We start from the raw sequence: 16,378 nt of genomic DNA, 5'->3' as shown, positions 1-16,378 counted from the left end.
AAAAAAAAGCAGCTCCCAACTCCCCACCCTACCTCCAAAACACAAACAAAGCGAACACGGATATCCCTTGGAAATCTTAGGAGGAGACAGAGAACAGAGAGAGCCCCAGATGTTCTCAACGTCCCGGTTTAATTCTGATGTCAGACTATAAAAGAACTTTGGAGGGCTCCATTTCCCGTACCTGTTCTGCTGACATGCTGTTTTATTAAAGAATCAAGGATAAAGTTTACTACTCCTTTTTCATGTTAAAATAAAATAAGCCAAATATATACAATGTGAATTTGGGGAGCACAGTGCTTCTTTTTCTTTCAAGACAAACTTGGAAAATATGTACGTGACAAAATTAGTAAAACAAATCAAATAAACACTTGGGAGTGCATTAAGATGGAGTTTTCCATGGACACAGAGGGAGGATTGGCACTTTCTGCACGTCTTAAGCCAGTGCTTAACAGAGTTTTGTATTTCAGGAATCAGTTTGGGAAAAAGGTGAGAACAACATACTGCTGCCAACATTTTATATTGCCAAGTTAGGCTATTAAAAAACAACAACAACTAACTTGAAATCTTACATCATTTCTTAAAAGAAAGGACATATTAACATCCGTGGGGAGCTGGGGGAGAGAGGAAAGACATAATCTTGGAATACAAGACAGCCTTTTCAAAAATGAAGAGCTGGCAACTTTTACACCAACGTGCCACAAAAGCCTTCAGAAATAGCGGGTTCCTGAAACACACCAAGCCCCTTTTCACCTTATTGCCTTAGCACGGGGCCAATCCCATCCTCTAATTGGAAACAGATCCCCTGGGGCATTGACAGAGCTCTCCACTCACATCTAACCAGAAGAGGCAGGGCTTCTCTAGCCCTGTTGAAGCCCCCTCTTTACAGACCCCATGTGGACAAGCCTTCCCCTTCTGCACCTCCATTTGTCTCCATTCTTTAACCTTGCTTCATGTTTCATCAAGCACTTGCTACTACATTGCTATCTATCATTTATTTGCTTTTGTCTATTTCCCCCATTACAATATAAAGCTCATGACTGGGCGAGGTGGCTCACACCTGTAAACCCAGGACTTTGGGAGGCCCAAAGTTGGGTTAGGCTGGGAGACCAGCCCGACCAACACGGAGAACCCTCGTCTTTACCTAAAATACAAAATTAGCCAGGTATGGTGGTGCATGCCTGTAATCCCAGCTACTCGGGAGGCTGAGGCAGGAGAATCGCTTGAACCCAGGAGGCAGAGGTTGCAGTGAGCCGAGATCGTGCCATTGCACTCCAGCCTGCGTGACAACAGTGAAACTCCATCTCAAAACAACAACAATAACAACAAAAAACAAAAACAAAAACAAAAAAACAACAATATAAAGCTCATGAGGTCATGGGTTTCCCATCTTTTGTTCACCTCTTTTCTTCCATGACCCAAAACGTTGCCTGGCATATGGGAGGCTCTCACTACAGACTTGTTCCATTTATATATGTGTATCATTTCAGACTGTTTATTTTTCTTCTTTTATTGTGGACAAGAGGAAATGTCCACAGAGACTGCACTGTTTGGTGTATGGAAACCATTGTTTTAAGAAAGAGATTGAAGAACCCCTAGCAGCATTCCTTCAGGGCAGAACTGAAGGAAGCAGGCATTTGCTTTGAGCATTCTTTACGGCAACCAGTTTCAAATATCAGGAGACTCATGTTTCTTAGGACAGGCAACCAATGGCTAGTGGGCTGAATCGTGCCTGCCTGATTTAGGAGTAAGAAATATTATTAAAACACAGGCAGGCTGTTTAGGAATATAGACCCTCCTCCCCGCTCAAATTACCTAATTAGAGATTAGGCATTGTTTCTTAGCCTGTGGCTCTTTTACACTGCAGGAATCATGTGTGAGAATGTTCACCTACCCTTGAGTACAAGTATCTGTTGGACATTTAAGTTTAAAAAAAAGGTAACAGTAGCCTCTAGGTAACTGCACAAAGAACTGTTATCTCTCATAATTATTAACCAGGAAGTGGTAAAACTAGGAAGTCAAGTTCACAAACAAACCTTACTACTAACAAGAGTGGGTCATTGTGAAAAAAAAGCTGCTTCTGAAATGCCTCATGGATAGTTCACAAATATAGATAGTAGGTTTCAAAAGTGAGAATTTCAAATTTCTTATGCCATATGGGAATGTGAATAGGTGGTTCAGACTTCTTCCTGAAAAAGTACTACTTCTAGGCGTCAGGGCTCAGAACATCGTGGCGGCTCAGAAAACAACACCTTAAAATATGGTGCTTTCACATGCTGAGTACCTTGAAATAAAGCAGCAGCCTCGGAAACAAGGTCTCTCCCTCTGACCTCCTACTCTCCCTGTCTCTCCCCTTTCCCTATCCTGAAGCACGGAGAGGTGCTTTATGTGAAGTTCCCTCATTTGACCAAGTGAAGTTCCACTAGAAGAAACACAGTTGTCTTGAGCCCCCTCCTTATAATCTCACCAAACAGAGCAGAATAACTTGCAGAAAAGACTAACATTGACACCACTCTCCCAGAGTCCAGATAAACTTTGCCTCAGGCTATGGTCTGTTCCTCAGGTCCATTCATCTCCCCTAAAAATCCTTTACTCATCCTCTAAAATTGCCTGCATCCCGCACTCCCCTCTCTCTTATGAATGGGGGCCTTTAAGCTTTAATCATCTGGCCCTTGTTTGAGCTTCATACTTGGTATGACTCCCATGTGTCTGCATGTTAATAGATGTGTACACCTTTTCTCCTGTTAATCTGTCTATTGTCAATCTATCTTATAGGCTCAAATTCTTGAACCTTCAGGGAGTGGAAGGAAAGTGCCTTTTGCACCTACAACATGATATCCTAAAATATAGCATCTTGGCATACTGAGGTATTCTTTTTTAATTTTGAGATTTTTTTTATTTGAAAGTAATCTTAATGCTATTAAATTCACAAATGCTAATTTAAATACCCAATCCTATTTATCTAAAACACACATTGCAAACACGTAAGTATCTATTCTGTCCACTTGTCAGCACCCATTCATGTTATAGTTTGGAAATGGGGATAATAGATTCCCCTTAAACTGCAAGTCAGTTGGTGTTTCTTTACAGTTAACTTTAGCAAAATTCATGCAAAACAGTAATTAACAATGATCTTCTTGTTAACGCACAAGGAATCACCTTCAAAACTGCATTTGTTAAAGTCTCTGTACTAAAATGTAGAAAAACTGAACTACACAAATATTGAAAAGCTAAAAATTCCTTAACTTTTTATTCCTGATACCACTACCACAATTTACAGGGCAATGTACCTGATGAAATGAAAAGAAAAATAAGAAGAAAAAGCTACCACAGATAAAGACCTCAGGAATGTACATCTAATTGACACTACATTGCATGAATCAATAGCTGAACTTTTTTTTTTTCTTTCTTTCTTTTTTTTTTTTTTGAGACAGAGTCTCACTCTGTCACCCAGACTGGAGTGCAGTGGCATGATCTTGGCTCACTGCAACCTCTGCCTCCCAGGTTCAGAGCACTCTCCTGACTCAGCCTCCTGAGTAGCTGGGACTACAGGCGCCCACCACCACACCAGGCTAATTTTTTATATTTTTAGTAGAGACGGGGTTTCACTGTGTTAGCCAGGATGGTCTCGATCTCTTGACCTCATGATCTGCCCACTTCGGCCTCCCAAAGTGCTGGGATTGCAGGCGTGAGCCACTATGCCCAGCCAATAGCTGAACATTTTGCAAACTGTGGCTATGACAGTCCTGAACGAGAAGGTTTCCTGTTTAAGCTGCGGTAACTTTTCTGACTGTGGATCATTGTTTCCACTGTGACAGATTTTTAAAGTTCCTTTAATGCATTCGGGATGACTGTCTCGAAGTAACCTCCAGCTTTCCTGACAACTCCTCCCTCTCTCTCCTGCTAAGAACTGCAGACCTTTTCTGCTGTTTTTAGAAACTTCTCCCATATCCACCATGTCCATCACCAGATCCATAACCACCAACATAGGGATGACTGAGCTTCTTCCACAAAAACTACCCCCTTACATAGGTGCATAATTTGATTACTGTTATCCACTATGATTTCCAAAATCATTAAACTTCCCACCACCACCATAGTTACCACCGCCAAATTTCCTCCTTCATTGTAACCATCATATCCTCCACCACCACCACCGTATCCACCACCTTGGGCCATATCCTGGTCCATCACCACCATAGCCCCCCTACTACTATAACCAGGACCACTGCCAGAGTTGTCACTATCACCTCCATATCCATTATATCCAACATCACCTCCTCCGTAACTACCTCTGCTGCCACCACCTCCACCACCATAGCCTCCTCTTCCACCAAAGTTGCCACCACGGCCAAAATTACCTCCACCACCTCCAAAGTTTCCTCCGTGACCCACAAAATTGCTAGATCCACCTCCACAACCTCTCTGTGATCCAGCAGACTGCATCTCTTGTTCAGAAAGGGCCTTTTCGCTTCACAATTATGCCCATTAATAGTGTGGTATTCCTGAACAACAATGTTATCAACTGTATCATGATCTTCAAAAGTTGCAAAAGCAAATCCTCTCTTTATTCCACTCTGCCTGTCTTCCATAACTTCTATGGCTTCAATCTTGCCATACTTTTCAAAGTAGTCTCTCAAATTATATTCTTCTGTATCTTCTTTAATACCACCAACAAAATTTTTCTTCACTCTCAGATGAGCATCAGGCTTTATAGAATCCTCTCTAGAAACAATTTTCTTTAGTTCCAATAGATGCCTACCAACCTGTGTGGTTGAGTACATGTTGCTGCATCCACCTCTTCAACACAAGAGTGAGTCATAAAACCAAACCCCCTGGAACTTTTTGTTTGGGGGTATCTCATTACCACACAATCTGTGAGTGGGCCCCATTTTTCCAAATGTTCTCTTAAGCTATCATCTGTTGTTTCAAAGCTCAGACCACCAATAAACAGTTTCTCAACTACTCTGTTTCCTTTGGATCATGACCCCCTTCCCCTGGCGGTGATAGCCACAGCCAGAATTGGGCTTGGGGCCACCAGGCAGCAGTTTTACCTCCATTTTGAGACCGGACTCACCTCTTCCAACTTGAATTCACTATCTGCTGAATATTTTAACCTGAAGGAAATTGAGAAAACCATAGAAGAAAGAAGGGCCTCTCTAACTTTCTCTGTCCTTTCTCCCCGAAACATGGTTATAGGGAAGTTGTGTGACCTACCTCCCCTGTAAGTAGGTCATAAGACCCTCACATGATAGGTGTCCTGCCCTATACCTGGAGGCCAAGAAGAATCTAAGTGAACTCCCTTTGCTAAGCTCTGCCCAGTTTATCATTAGGTCAAACCTCCCTTTTGTCCAACCATACTTCTACATGACTGTCTATTCTTCATCAAACCTGTCCATAGAAATACACAGTTTTCCTTGGGTCCTTGAGTCTTCATTTCTGAAGCCTTTCTGCCACATGAAACTTTGGTCAAATAAATTTGTTGGCTGGGTGTGGTGGTGCATGCCTGTAGTCCCAGTTACTTGGGAGGCTGAGGTGGGAGAATGACCTGAGCCCAGGAGTTCAAAGCTGCAGTGAGCTATGATTTGCACCTGTGCAGTTCAGCCTGGGCAATAGGGCAAGACTCTGTCTTAAATAAATAAATAAATAAATGCATAAATAAGTTTGTGTTTTCTTTTGTTAAGCTGTCTTTTGTTATATGGTTGTCAGCCAAGAATCTTGCAATGGATGAGGTAAATGTATTATTTTTTTTCCCCTATAGTTTTTGGTACCCAACATGGGGTGACTCAGATCCCCCCCCACCCGCCACTTGCTCTAAAGCCCACAGTTGAGATCTTGAAGCAATTGACAAAAGCCGGCAAAAAAGTAAGAATTTTTTTTTTTTAACCAAGATCAGTTCTCCCAGATCTCTGCCTATAATGCCTGGTGGAGAATGGATGGTAAATTTTTTCCTTGTCCCTTGCTTTCTGAATTCAGATTAGTAGGAGAAAAACATTTGTGTCTTTTGTTATAGGAGTTTCAGCTGTGAAGCTCGCCATGGGCCAGGCATAGACATGTGGGGTTCGTTTTGGTACATAGTTTTTTCCCCTGAAAAGTAACTATGAGCCCAAGTGTACCTAATGCATGTTTAGCACAGATATTTTTAAAATTGGTTCTAATATCTGTTCTTGCTGCCACACTTCAGAGTAGTAGTAACTGTTAGCTACAAGACGGTACACAAATAAGTGCGAACTGGTAGTAAATGAAGAAAATGAGAGTTTAGAGTACGTAAGTGCCTGTGTGTGTACACATGCATGGGTATGTGATTGTGTTGTGTGTATGTATGTGATAGGGTCAACATATATTATTATAATGATAATGATTAAAATAAATGAAAAGGAGGAAAATATAGATCTTTTGAAATTTCTTTCTTTTATTCTCTCTCTGTCTCCCTCTCATTCTTTTATGCTCCAGAATGGAATGGAGCTAGGGGATTTAGAAGACTCTGCTGATGAATCCATCATATTCTGACAACTGAAGTCCCAGAAACAGAGTATTAGACTTTCACACAAGGTGACATTTTGACTGGAATCTTTTAAGTTGAAGCTTATAAAGTACTGAGAAGAGGACTGCTCCATAGCAGGTCTTCAAATAATGGTAGCTACTAGTGTTATTAGTTGCTCCTGTGAAGAAACCAAGGATTTCAATGTCTGACCAGCCAATTCCACCATCTCAATACCCTTGCAACTGCTATGTCAGAGAATGTTTTGAAAGAGGTAAAGTCGTATAGTAGCTGGGCAGACTTTTACACTGAAGGGTAAGAATAAAAACATTAAGTGGTTTTAAAAAAGTTAGGAGAGTGAGACTTTGGACCATCACCCACCCGATGAAGTGGTCTTATTTTAGGATTGTCTATCATGAAGATTAAAAATAAAGTGAAGACTTAACCTCATTGATATTTGAAATAAAAATGTTCATTTTCTTTTAAAAACTGCCCAGGCACAATGATAGAGGCAGTTATTTTTGGTAAAAGTGGATTGTGGACAGAGTAGCTGGCGAAATGCTCTTAAGTATTCACGTAAGACAAAAACCTTCCTGGCACTAAGAAGTCTCAATTGGCTTTTCAGCTGCACTGTGGTTTATTGTGTGCTTTAAATCAGCTCTAAGACTACACTACATACCATTGTGTCTGTTAGAAAATCATTATGGTGCAATTAAAAGCAATGTTGTTTCACAGACGAACATGGAATTTTCCTCTGTGTCTGACGGCTGTGCACTTCCTTCGTGCCTCCTGTGATTATCTGCACTGGTGATGGTCAAGAGATACAGCTGTCGGGAAAACACTCAACAGATGGCAGTTGCAGAGTGATGCATCATCCTTTTTGGGATGCTCTCTGACACCGGAGCTCGGGATTTCCTTAAACGTTGGTGTGTCACTGACTCCTTTCAAGCAACTCGGGCCTGGAATGTTCAGTGACAAAATTAATTTTCCTCCAGAAATGAAGAGAAATTGAAGTGTCCTTATGAAATGAAGTGTGCCATATAATGCTAAAATGTATTGTCATTTGTAGCTTCTTAACTATTATAGATAAGAGCAACCAACTATATAGAAAGCTTGATATGCTGGTAGATTGACCACTTTTTCTTCAGGATGAGAGTGAGCAAGATCGGTCAGTTCTTTCATTTTTGTAAAGCTCTTTAAAGACTGGCTTTATGTTTTTTAAAAAGAGCAATTTAACCTTTGCTTCAGTAATGACATGGCTTGTTGAATGATGTTGTCTGTGATGGAATTTGTCTTAGTGGTGCACGGATTAATTACATGGTTCTTTTTTACATCTCAGTTAGCATTTTAACATGAAACACTGAAGCTTCTATCTTCATTATTTATACAGTACATATATGTGTATAATATTATTACGGAAATAAGAAAATAAGAGTAAACTGACAATGATGTCGAACAATGCGCTGAACAACATTGTATAATAGTTATGCTAGATTTTTATTCACTATTCAAAATCAGAGTTATAGAGTCCCTATGACTGACTCATTTTTCTTCCTCTCAGTTACACAGATCCTTTCAAATTTTAGGGCCTCACTTAACCAGTGAACATTCTGGGCTGTCTCGATGTGTGTATTTTAATACAATGACAAGACAACATTGGATAGTAGGTATAGGTCCTGCATCTGTGTTCTAGAAAGTGTCCTGGGCATTCCTGCCTGCCAGCTCCATTCACCCTCTAATGCCACTAAATGACATTTGGCTATCTGTAGTTTGACCTGAATATGAGTACAGTCCTATATAATGTTAAAAGCAGGTAACGTGGGGATAACCATATCCCATAGGGTTAAGTTTAATTTTGTCAAAATTGTGGTCTTTCCTTTTCCATGTTAGCAAAATTGTGTCCTGCAGTACATGAAGATTTATATTTCTTCTAAAACATGACACTCTGACATTTTCTGTTTGTCTATTCATGTCCCCAAAGAGGTAACCACATGCTATACATGTTTTCTGTTAATATATTTGCAGGTTGGTCTCAATGGTTGGTCTCTGAATTATTTCCAGTGGATAAAACACATGGAATGAGAAGTTGCAAAAGGAGCCTTTTCAGTAAGTGCATAAAGGGGCAGGGAACAGTGTGGAGGCTGTAGGAAACATGAAACACGACACAGCATAGGTTTGAAATACATTGTATATGTTTTGGGACAAAACTAAAAATTTTGCTTATTCTAAAAGCTTTAATATATTCCAGGCATTATGATAAGTACTTTGTATGTATTATTTGATTTGATTCTCACACGTACGTAAGATAGGTATTATTATTTTCAGTATATTGATGAGAAAATGGTGGCACAGCTGATAATTTGCCCAAAGTCAAACAATAAGATGGTCTTCCAGACTCTTATACTTTCTTAAAAGAGTGTAATTGTTTCTTCCCTAAACAATAGTATGAGTTTGTGCATGTAAGGTTTTCTGTGATGTTATACTGGATATAGGTGCTAATTAATAAAGCAATGAAAAAATACATTTGGCCGGGCGTGGTGGCTCATGCCTGTAATCCCAGCACTTTGGGAAGCCGAGGTGGGCGGATCACGAGGTCAGGAGATCGAGACCATCCTGGCTAACACAGTGAAACCCCACCTCTACTAAAAAAACAAAAAATTAGCCGCGCGTGGTGGCGGGCGCCTGTAGTCCCAGCTACCCGGGAGGCTGAGGCAGGAGAATGGTGTGAACCCGGGATGCGGAGCTTGCAGTGAGTGGAGATCTCGCCACTGCACTCCAGCCTGGGCGACAGAGTGGGACTCCGTCTCAAAAAATTAAATAAATAAATAAAAAATAAGCATGCCATAAAAATGATTGGTAGAACATAATACATGCAGTTAAACTCTGTGTTTTCTTCCCAAATTTTGAATGTAGTCTGTTGTATGCCAAAAGGAGGCAACTAATTGGAAACCTAAAAGTGAATTCCAGATTTCCATTTGCTTTTTATTGCAGGGCTATATATTCTGGGGAGGCAAAAACAATATGTCATTGAGATGTTGTGTGGTTACCTTCAGCATCTTGCCATGATAGTGGCATCTAAAATGACACTGTCATGCGGCTCAAATACTTGCGTGGGCAAGACAAATCCACAGTGGAGGAAAGCACCATGAAAGCACATGCAGTATAAGGGTAAAGAAAGACCATTGTCTCATGGTAACTGCTTGCAGTTATGAGTATTCTACTATAAATCTAAGCCATGTAAGGTGTGGGATTTTATAGCTGTCATTGCCACTTGAGATTATTCTGCTGCCTAACGTAAGTCGATGAAAGGGTCTAATTTTTGTAACAGTCTTGAAACACTACCTTAGGCATCCATTATTGCACCATTTCAGTTTTGAATCAGTATGAGCTTTATCTCTGGTTATGATGTTCACATCCTCCATAAGTAAGAGGAGGATCAATAGTAAAAGAAACCCAGCAAACTGTAGGCTTTGCAATAAACCTAAGGTATTAGGTGGACGTAATTTAAACAGTTGTTTTTCTTTTCCCGAAGAATAAACACATAATAGGAGAAAAAAATGAGGCTCTAAAGGGATTGTGCATTCCTAAATATTTTATGGCTGTGTTAAATGCAATGTTGAGCTTTAGTTTCACTGTGGAATATTTGATGATGATCATTTACTCGCCAACTGAAAACCCAAAAGATGCTATTTGAGGTTTTTTGTGTGGTTTCAGTCTTGGCCCTTCTGTCAGGGTTTCACTGCATGATTGTCAAGAGCAACTCTTTGCATGTGAGAAGACAGATGCTGGTGATTTAAGCAGGAAAATACACCACAGTGCTTTTACTCAGCTGATATTTAATGATTTACCATTTAATGTAGTTCATCTTTCATAACCCTGAGTTCAAACAGAAGCAGCTGCTATTAGGGAGGCAATAATATTGAACTTCCCACTGACGACCTAGGAGGGCTTCTTTTGTAGCTTTAGCTACTGGACCCATCTGGCCTTTAGACCCTAAGCACGACAACTGAAGGAGAGAAACAGTTTACTTCCCATCAATAGAGTACTGGGCGGAATGTATAATTATGCCAGATAAAGATTTTCAAAACAAAACTCCTTGTGTTAACATCACTCTGCAACTTTGAAGGACAAAACAATGCTCTTTACTCATTATCAAAAGAACCCTGAGAAAACTCAGAAAACATATGAAAAATCATGCTGAGCTGAAATCAATTCAAAGGGAAGAAGTGTTCCTGGTTTCAAACCTGAAAGATAAACTTATTTTCTTACATTTTCTATTTGCTTTCAATAGTGTGGGAGCTTTCTGGTAAGGTATTTGTAAAGGCTTTTTCCCTCTAGTTTCAGAAGATATTTAGATAGATATAGATATTTAGATAGATGGATGAATAAACTACTTAAAACGAAAACAAGCCCTTCAGAAAACTAAAGTGTAAAAGACAGACATCAAACAAGATTGAAGTCTTTTGGAAGGAGGGTGGTATCCAATATGCTGATGAGAATTGGAATATTAATGTTATCAAATAGAATGCTGTAAAGGCAATTTTTCCTATCAAAATCCTTTCGTGGTTTAATAATCTATTTTCACTTTGGCATGATTGGTGAGGGATTGAAAAGCAGATTACAGGTTAGGTTGCCTCTATTTTTTTTCTGGTTTTCTTTTCCTTTTTTTTTTTTTTTTGATTAAACTTCTAACATCTGTAAATTAGGATTTGCAAGGAAAAGAAAGGATTATCAACGTACAATTACAGGCCTGCTGGACAACAACTGCTGCCTAGTTATAATTATATCTAATCCCTTGACTGCTTACAGTAGGCCAAACATGTTTTTCTTTTCTAATAATATATTCCTAAAAGACAGAGAAGCCAGTAAGATCAGATGTTTCCACTGTGAGAAACATACTTAGAGGTGTTCAATCTGATGGGATTAGATGGACTAAAACCACTATGTGGGTCTCCCATCCTGCACTGTAGCATTTGTGGTTCTCAAAGCCAGGGCCAGAGTTTTCCCCAAGGAATTTTCTGATTTAAAGATCCATTTTTTGAAGCACTGCCCGTAGTACAAAAGCATGCGTATTTACCTCAATGCATCATTTGAAAATACTGTCCTAGAGATATTTATGCATTTTCCAAAGTTTGATGATGCTTGGTATTTTGGATTTGTCATTTGGCAAATAAGTAGATATTTGCATAATATTTACAATTAGGCAACTACGACATTTAAAAAGATAAAGAATGGCCAGGTGCAATGGCTCCTGCCTGTAATCCCAGTAGTTTGGGAAGCCAAGGCAGGGAGATTACTTGAAGTCAGGAGTTCGAGACCAGCCTGGGCAACATGGTAAAACACTGTTTCCACTAAAAGGAAGCACAAAAAATGGCCAGGCGTGGTGGTGGACGCCTGTAATCACACCTACTAGGGAGGCTGAGGCAGGAAAATTGCTTGAACCCAGGAGGTGGTGGTTGTAGTGAGCTGAGATCACGCCATTGCACTCCAGACTGGGTGACAGAGCTAGACTGTCTCTAAATAAATAACTAATAATAATAAAAAAGATAAAGAAGATTTTCTGTATAAGGATGCTGAATAAAGAAACAGTTCAGAAGTATAAATATGCTCCACTTTATACTTCATTATTGCAGTTATTGATAGAAAGTTCCTTCACCTACTTTTGAGCTTTAGTTCTGCTGCTTGGTCCGCTACCAGTCTAGTGCATCGCATTCCTGGATTCTTAGCCTCCTCATCATTTGTGGAAAAACCCTTTAAACTTTTATTTATTTGTAGCATCTATCAGAACTCCAGTGAGGAAATGGATACCTCAGTATAGAGAATCGTGTCAAAATTATCATGATTTCATTTAAAAAGGAATGATCAAAGTATAGATTCTGTTTTAACATGAATTTGTTTAGTTAAATCGCTACATATTTGAAATCAGATACTAATGTATCAACCTCAGCAACTTAGAAAGTTTGATTTGGAATCTTATTTATTTGTTTGCTTGTCTGTTTTTGTTTTTGGAGTTTCACTCTGTCACCCAGGCCGGAGTGCAGTGGCCCAATCTCGGCTCACTGCAAGCTCCGCCTCCTGGGTTCACGCCATTCTCCTGCCTCAGCCTCCCAAGTAGCTGGGACTACAGGCACCCACCACCACACCTGGCTAATTTTTTTTTTTTCCTGTATTTTTGGGAGAGACAGGGTTTCACCGTGTTAGCCAGGATGGTTTTGATCTCCTGACCTCGTGATCTGCCCTCCTCAGCCTCCCAAAGTGCTGGGATTACAGGCTTGAGGCACCACACCGGGCCTGGAATCTTATTTCAATTCATTGTTTAGGTCTGAATACAGACAGGTGAGATTTCTATTTTCCTGTTTGTTCAATTTCAAGATTTATAGGAGTTCTAATTTGAAACATGGCAGAAATGCCACCACAAAAACAGTGGAGGGTTTTTGCCACAAAATTTTATTATAATGATTTCCCGGCTCAAGGGCATATTATTATGTGGAAGTGTATATATTTTAAAATAGTGTTGCGATTTTTTTAGCCCTTTAAAACTTTAAAAATGAATATCTATTCCTTTTTGTTTGTTTGTTTTGAGTGTGTAGATATTCTGGTTCATTCCATTTTGATGAGCCCTAGAATATATTTGTAGTTACCATTGGACACTATGTATTCAAAGTAGCTAGAATAGATTTCAGCCTTTGGAGAGCTGGATTATTCAGGTGAAAGTGGTTAGAGCACTCAATGAAACTAAACATTTCACAATTGCCTACTATTATGAGTTATTTTCAAGTGAGCCCCTTAAAATACATTTTTTTTTTTTTTAAAAAAGAAGAAATATAATAAAAGTGGGTGTGATATTGTCATGCAAAGGTGCCACATTTGACTGGAGGTGGCGGTTGGGGTTAATTTAATATCAGCTGAAATCTCCTAATGCAGCTTGGGCACTACTGATCTATTTTTTTAAAAATCAGCAGATCACACTATGATAATATTCAAATTAGAAAAGATTAGAAATATATCAAATCTTGTTAAAGAAATGACCTACCAACCTTAGAAGCAAGAAAACTGAGTCTGGAACTCAAATTATGAAATAACAAGCCAATGTTTCTGTGAAAGAAAGGTGGACCCTAATACAACAAGTAGAGCCTAGTAATATATTTTCTCTGTACCCTGACCTTAAATAATGTCACTGTGTTCACCACCTATGACATGGTGCCATATTACTGAAAGGAACTTGTACAGAAAAATAATCCATTCCAAAAAGGTAGAAGTAAAGTATTACTAATACAAGAAGGAAAACATCACTTATATTACTATTCTCTAAAATCATATGAAAAACTCATTGTGATCTAATAAAATATTTTGAAGGAAAAATTATAAAGTATTAAAGAAAAAGCACCTTGCAGGAACTTTTGAGTAATATTTTGTAAAGTTAATGAACCAAAATATAAATTATCATTGTAATGATTTACCAATTTAGAGTCACGTAATGGCAATCAAAGTATTTTTCTTATGATTAAAGTGTGAGTTTTTTAAAAAAAATCATATTTAGCATTCTTCATGTATTTCTACTCCATTTAAAGGGATAAAGAATTGTATAGTAATCTGCATGGGTCACAACAGATTTTGTTGTAATTATAAAATGTAATTCAGGAAAGTTTAAATAGTATTTTATAGAAAAATAATAAAGGAAGATGCTTTTTGTATGTAGAATATAGCATGGCATGAAAAGAAAATTTTCTTTAAATTTTAAGGCAGTAATTCTTAAGCACGTTCTGAGAACTATGTGCCTGAGAGTTACCTGGGAAACTTGTTAGAAATGCTGCAAATTCTTGGGATCTATGCCAGGTCTACTGAGCCCAATTCTAAGATAATTAATTTCAGAACCTGTTTTACTACATACATAATCACAGATGCTTCTTAAGAATGGACAGCTTTCAGTACCACCCTCCTAAAGGAAATATTTCACCTATCTGACTACTTGGCACCACTGACCAAATTAAAGTAAATCTGTAGTATTAGGGAACTCTGAATTTGGGGAATAAAGAGAAGTTGATTATTTTCTGGTGAATTTCTACATTTAGTAGGTTATCTTCCACATGATAGGCATTCAACCAATATATATGTTAAATGAATGAATAAATGGAATTTTATCAATTATATGAAGACAAATACCATTTGGATGCAAAATGTGAATGTTAAACTAGGAAATCACAACTAAGAATATTCAAAGGACACTGATTATTTAATCTACTACATGTATTCAATAATATTTGCAATATGAGAAGATAAACAGATAATTTAAAGTCAAGTTACAGAGGAGGTAGCATACAGGGAACAAGTTGAAGTATAACCATAAAAACTCTTAGGCAAGCCTGTTAATGTAAGAGGCAGAGATAAATGTGCTTTGTGTTTTCTTTTCTTTTCTTTTTTTTTTTTTTTGCAGGAAGGTTGTTCAGGGTACATAAAGTACAGTTTCTATATTTTAAAAAAGAAGAAATATGGGGGAGAAATATATTACACTTTAAAGATCAAGAATGTAACTGTTTTTACCCTTACATATTTGTCGAAAGTACCATTACTTCTGTAATGGTACTTTAGAAAAAGGAGATACTGTTCTTCACATGTTTAGTCATGTATTCATCCGTTCAGCAGGTATTTATTGATTTCCTACTATGTGCAGGAATGCTGCCTCTATTAGTATTTCAGGACTAGCACAGAAGGAACCACTCTCCTTTTTATCGCAGATGGTCACCTATTGAAGTCAAATGCTCTGAGTTGGGTCATACTCACAGGGAGGATTTGTAAGTCAAAGACATTAGCATTTACAACTAATTCTTACTTTGTTGAACCAAGTTGTTACAGACTTAAAAACATGTACTCAACTGTTTACCAACCATCATTATGAACTGCAGTGATATTTCCCTTTCCTCTTATCATATCTTTTGTTAGGGACCCCTCTCTTCCCCACTATTGTTAAGCTGGGTGTGTCTACATCCTGCTTCTTTTATAATAATCTTTTGAATCTCTCTAATAAATTAATGGACTAGTCTGTAACTACTGAGGCCACTACTGAGTAATTTTAACAAAGAGATTATAAAAACACACACACACTGGTGTCTCTTAATTAAGAATGTGATGAGTAGATGAGGGTATTTGGCAATAGTTGAAATCAGCAAGTCATTAAAAATTCTTCGGTGATACTACTAATTTGTTTCTAATAGCCTTATAATTGCAAAATATAAACAAAGACAAATGTGGGTTGGATTCTATGTAAAAAGTATCAATCTTGTCTTTTCTGCTTAAAAGAGTTATAATTTCCACTTCTGGTGCAGTTGAAATAAGGAATAAAAGCTATATCCTGTGTGTTTGGTTGACAAGCTTTTAATGTTCAGGTTCCTTTTCTGAAAGGTGGCCTTTTTTTATACAACGTCTGTTGTCAGTTGGTAGCATTGTGTAGTCTAGGAGAAATCACAGAGATGCAGGTGTCTTATGAATAACCAGATGAGAAATGGAAGATGATCAAACTTCTTCCTAGACCCTATGAGTCAAACAGGAATGACAAAAGATTTTCCTTTGCAACTGGGAGGACAGCGAAATTGAATTATAAAAAGTCTTGTATACAAATGACAATAATGCCTAACATAAGCCTCCTCCTTAAAGACAGGAAATCTGTTTTCTAAAGCTTTTCCCATCACCAAAATACAGCCAGAGTCTGCTATGAGACTCAGCAGCTGTTAAACAGTGCCAGAAACACTGATGAACGTCCAAGACATTTCCTTCAAGCAAAATAATATCCTCCAAAGAGCACGTTTGGAGATCTTTCACACAGACTCAGAGGGGAGAGCGCCACCTATCGTATCACGGCTGCAGTGTCCAGGGCACCTGGCCATCCTTCCAACCTCCCTTCTA

At 38.5% G+C, this 16,378-nt stretch overlaps 1 protein-coding gene and 1 pseudogene across 23 annotated transcripts in view; both read right to left on the bottom strand.

Moving 5' to 3' along the window:
• The window catches only part of ADGRL2 (adhesion G protein-coupled receptor L2), a 684,472-nt gene that overhangs the window by 560,124 nt on the left and 107,970 nt on the right, over positions 1-16,378 (bottom strand). The gene's annotated exons all lie outside the window — the stretch shown is intronic.
• Positions 3,616-5,575, bottom strand: LOC101024966 (annotated as a pseudogene).

Source organism: Papio anubis, chromosome 1 (genome assembly GCF_008728515.1).
Source record: "Papio anubis isolate 15944 chromosome 1, Panubis1.0, whole genome shotgun sequence".
In the NCBI taxonomy this organism is placed as follows: Eukaryota; Metazoa; Chordata; class Mammalia; order Primates; family Cercopithecidae; genus Papio; species Papio anubis.
The sequence above is the reverse complement of the archived record's forward strand: the minus strand, read 5'-3'. Positions and strand labels throughout refer to the sequence as shown.